The sequence below is a fragment of the Euprymna scolopes genome, chromosome 2 (assembly GCF_053919585.1).
Source record: "Euprymna scolopes isolate OS-2025 chromosome 2, ASM5391958v1, whole genome shotgun sequence".
In the NCBI taxonomy this organism is placed as follows: Eukaryota; Metazoa; Mollusca; class Cephalopoda; order Sepiida; family Sepiolidae; genus Euprymna; species Euprymna scolopes.
The window spans coordinates 148,730,896-148,736,895 of record NC_136483.1 but is presented as its reverse complement, the minus strand read 5'-3'; the positions used below and the strand labels follow the sequence as shown (position 1 = coordinate 148,736,895).

At 30.5% G+C, this 6,000-nt stretch overlaps 1 protein-coding gene and 1 pseudogene across 3 annotated transcripts in view; both read right to left on the bottom strand.

Moving 5' to 3' along the window:
* The window catches only part of LOC145297537 (paired box protein Pax-7-like), a 405,080-nt gene that overhangs the window by 53,376 nt on the left and 345,704 nt on the right, over window positions 1–6,000 (bottom strand). The window lies entirely within an intron of this gene.
* Window positions 598–714, bottom strand: LOC145242194 (5S ribosomal RNA; annotated as a pseudogene).

The following is a 6,000-nucleotide window of genomic DNA, read 5'->3' as shown; positions in this document are numbered from 1 at the left end:
TACATACATGCATATATATACATGTATATACATACATACATGCATATATATACATGTATATACATACATACATGCATATATATATACATGTATATACATACATACATGCATATATATATACATGTATATACATACATACATGCATATATATACATATATATACATACCTGCATATATACATATATTAACATATATGCATATATACATATATACATACATGCATACATGCATATATACATATATGTACATACATGCATACATGCATATATACATATATATACACATACATACATATATACATATATATATATACATACATGCCTATATATATGCATACACGCATATATATATACGTACATATATATATACATACATACATACATGCATATATATATACATACATACATGCATATATATAAAGGCTTCCTTCAGTTTTGACAGACTTTGGATACCCACGGTAAGGGGGCCTTCGCGTGAAATTTTTGTGGCAAGAGTTGCGCAATCTCCAACCACACCTCTTCTGAGTCGACATTGTTGAATACCAGTGGCAAGTGGAGGTTCAGGACGACTGGAAACAATGCCTAGATAAGCGGAAAGCACATACAGCGCCAAGAATTCCCAAATGGTCACCCATCAAGTACTAGCCAGGTTCAACGTTGCTTAACTTCGGTGATCTGTCGCGAACCGGTGTGTCAACGTGATTATGCCGTATATGCATATATATATATACATATATATACATATATATATATATATATACATACATACATGCACATATATACATATACATATATCTATACATATATCTATACATATATATACATACATACATGCATATATATAGATATCTATATACATACATGCATACATATACATATATAGACATACATACATGCATATATATACATGTATATGCATACATGCATATATATACATATATATACATACACGCATATATATACATATATATACATACATGAATATATATACATATATATACATACATGCATATATATACATATATATACATACATGCATATATATACATATATATACATACATGCATGTATATACATATATATACATACATGCATGTATATACATATATATATACATACATGCATATATATACATATATATACATACATGCATATATATACATATATATATACATACATGCATATATATACATATATATACATACATGCATATATATACATATATATACATACATGCATATATATACATATATATACATACATGCATATATATACATATATATATACATACATGCATATATATACATATATATACATACATGCATATATATACATATATATATACATACATGCATATATATACATATATATACATACATGCATATATATACATATATATACATACATGCATATATATACATATATATACATACATGCATATATATACATATATACACATACATGCATATATATACATATATATACATACATGCATATATATATACATATATATACATACATGCATATATATACATATATATACATACATGCATATATATACATACATATATATATACATGCATATATATACATACATATATATATACATGCATATATATATACATACATATATATATACATGCATATATATACATATATATACATACATGCATATATATACATATATATACATACATGCATATATATACATATATATATATACATACATATATATACATACATGCATATATATACATATATATACAAACATGCATATATATACATATATATACATACATGCATATATGTATACATATATATACATACATGCATATACATATATACATATATATATACATACATGCATATATATACATATATATGCATACATGCACATATATACATATATATGCATACATGCACATATATACATATATATGCATACATGCACATATATACATATATATGCATACATATATATACATACATGCATATATATACATGTATAAATGCATGCATATATATACATATATATACATGCATGCATATATATGCATATATATACATGCATGCATATATATACACATATATATATACATGCACATATATACATACATGCATATATATACATACATGCATATATATACATACATGCATATATATACATACATGCATATATATATACATACATGCATATATACACATACATATACATGCATGCATATATATACACATATATATACATACATGCATATATATATATACATACATGCATATATATATACATACCTGCATATATATACATACATGCATATATATATACATGCATATATATATACATACATGCATATATATACATATATGCATGTATATATATATGCTTGTATATATATACATACATGCATACATATATATACATACATGCATACATATATATATACATACATGCATACATATATATACATACATGCATACATATATATATACATACATGCATACATATATATACATACATGCATACATATATATATACATACATGCATACATATATATATACATACATGCATACATATATATATACATATATATATATATATATATATATATATTTATATATACTAGCGGGGAGACACAACGTTGCCTGGATTGAATGATGATCAACGAATATTTCACACTCCTATATTTTTATAGATCCGTGAAATCATCCGGAAGGAAGCTTCACATGCCTCCATGTAGTAACTTAATAAAAAATATATGTTATTCTACATTGCACTCTAGAGAACCTACTGTTTATTTTATAAAATTACCTTCAGACCACGTAATGCAAAAATAAATAAATAAATAAATAAAAAATAAAAAACACGTAAATTTTCAAGTCTTGGAAAATTCTTTGAAATTAAGGAAAAAAATTAAGAAATTTACGTGCGGAGTTTGAATCTACAGATCACGAAAAAACACCCAAAAAAACAAACAAAAAAAACACCCAAAACAAGCTATCAACTTACTCACAGTAGAATTTTCACGGTCCGTTGTTCTATCACTGTTGCTAAGCGACGACATGGAAAAAATGGCTTCACTGATGATAGATAAATTGAAATAACAGTTTCGATTATCGATTATCGTAAATTATCGGGGGTATTCTGAGACAAAACTTTACTCTCCCAGACTTATACATTAAAGTTCTGTAAATTATAAAGAAAATCTGTTCAGTCGTTTTGGAGTTTATACGGAACGAACTCACACACACATACAAAGTTGCATTGATATAAATGTATATATATATAAATATATATATATATAAATATATATATATACATACATGTATATATATGCATATATATACGTACATGTATATATATGCACACATATACATACATACATACATATATGATGATTGCGATGTGTTGTCAGATGAGTGTCACTCCCTCAGTCATTTAAAGTCCATGTGCCCGAAGATGGCTTTTCAGTCCTGCCAGCGACTTGCACACCCTCAAGCAGACATGACATAGAAAACGTTCATTGGTTTCCTACATGCTCTCTTAGGCTTTGCTCGGTCTATTATGGTTGCTTCAAAGTGTTCTGCGCCCCTGTATATCAGTGCCTCCACTGCTTGCGATCATACGCTAGGGACTCCCAACTGTCAACAAAAACGGGAAAAATCACCAGACTCTTTATATATATATATATATATATATATATATATATATATATATATATATATATATATATATATATATATATATATATAGTTCATGTATTCACCCATAATATTAAACTGTAATATAATACATTCATATTTGTTCATGTATTCTTATATTTTTGTGTGTCTGTGTGTGTATATATATATATATATATATATATATATATATATATATATATATGTGTGTGTGTGTGTGTGTGTGTGTATACACGTGTATATATATATACATACATACACGTGTATACACACACACACATATATATATACATACATATATATATATAGATGTATACACATACACACACAAAAATATAAGAATAAATGAACTAATATGAATGTATTATATTACAGTTTAATATTATGGGTGAATACATGAACTATATATATATATATATATATATATATTTACAGTTAGACCCAAATATCATTTAGGCTGACAAATCAAAATTTGTTTCTGATGAGCCTGCAAAATACAGACAGCTAGTACAACATTTAAACAAGTTAAAACATACTTATCAAAGTATCATTTGTTGTACTAGCTGTCTGTATTTTGCAGGTGCTATAAATCCTTATTCCACTGAGGATCTGTGACAGCTTCCTTTTAGTTTTCAAGGTCGGATTCTTTTTCACTTTACAGTAGCCACCAGAATTGTCTGCAAGGGCCCGTGGCGCAGTGGATAGAGTAATTGGAAAATCAATTGTAAAAAGTGATATTCTCCTGAAGGTTGAATGTTCAATTCTTAGTGTTGGCGACCGAAAGATACTATTGTGAATTACTTAGGACCTCTATCCAGTCATGGTTGACGGAATAAGAGCGCGCTATCCATGGTTCTGCTCAGAATTCCGTCGAAATTCCCGAGTTCAGACTAAACATTCCCGAGTTCGACAAGATACACCTGAACAAGGTCGGAGGTTACATCGACTAAAACGTTGTGAAAATCACACTCAAGATGAGAACAGTAATCCGATGAATCCAAATAATACTAATAACCAATCCTCATCTCAAAAATTCAGAAACGTCAAATAAAAGAGAAAGAGGTTAGTTTATTACCAATCGCTAGAAGCAAGCAGTGCTGTGGACAGCAGAGAACTTCGCTGGATTTTCAATTTTGGAAAGTAGAAACATAATGTTGACACACTTCAAGCTTTTCTGGTTTTACATGCATGAATTGCCTCCCTAGGAAAAACGACATAATTCCATTTCCGTTAGATGAAACCGTTTTTTTTTTTGTTTTTCGTTTTTTTTTTATTGCAGACACAATGTTCAACGAGCGAGATTGGAGATGCGCCGCTGTACAATTCATGCTCTCTTCGGATCCAAGTTATGACAACAGAACCATTGCCAGCACCCATACAAGGAAAATCCCGACGGTGCAACGCTTGAAGGCACAACTCAACGCATCGGACGACCCACGATTATGGTCTTTGGTATAGTTTCAAGTGAGGGCCACATCATGCCCCCTAACATCTTCGAAGTAAACTTGAAAGTCAGCACCAAAATGTACCTGGATGTGCTGAAGAGTGTGGTGATCCCCTGGTGCAATCAGATGGCCGCTGGCAGACCCTGGGCATGACAGCAGGGCCCGGCGCCGGCCCACAAGTCCAAAGAGATCCAGGCTTGGCTTCAGAAGGTGTGTTACGATTTTGTGCCCTTCGCTCACTGGTCCCACCTCCTCCCCTTACTTGAACCCGCTGGACTACTTCGTTTGCTATTATGTCGAGAACGTCAACAACATGATCTCTCACAATACCAAAGCCAGTCTAATCCCCACTATCAACCGAACTCCCGCCGGTGCTTGTGGAAAAGGCATGCTCTCAGTTTCAGACAAGTATCGAAACGGTCATTGAGGCTGAAGTGGGCTACATTGAGTAGATGTTAGCTCTACTACATAGTCAAGTTACCTAAATTTATTTTTTCAATAAAAGTTTAGTAGTGTTGTTCTCGGACCGCAATATTTAACGTTTACCCAAATCTTTCTGCGGTTAAAGATAAAACACCTTCGCTGATTGCACCCATCCACTTAAATCTGGGTTGACCATAAAGATTGTGTAAAAACCAAGGTCACAAGCTTTTGTAATTCGGTAAGAAAGAGAAGAGGGGAAATAGGAGAGAAAAGAATGACGACGCTGTCGTCTAGTATTGTAAATTGTTTCTCCAAGTTGACGTTGATGATGATCATGACGACGACGACGACGATGATGATGATGATGATGATGATGACAGACGTTGGTGTCTCTTTTTATGATTATAGTGATGATGATCGTACGGATTATGTCGGTTTAATTTCTTACTGACGGCGG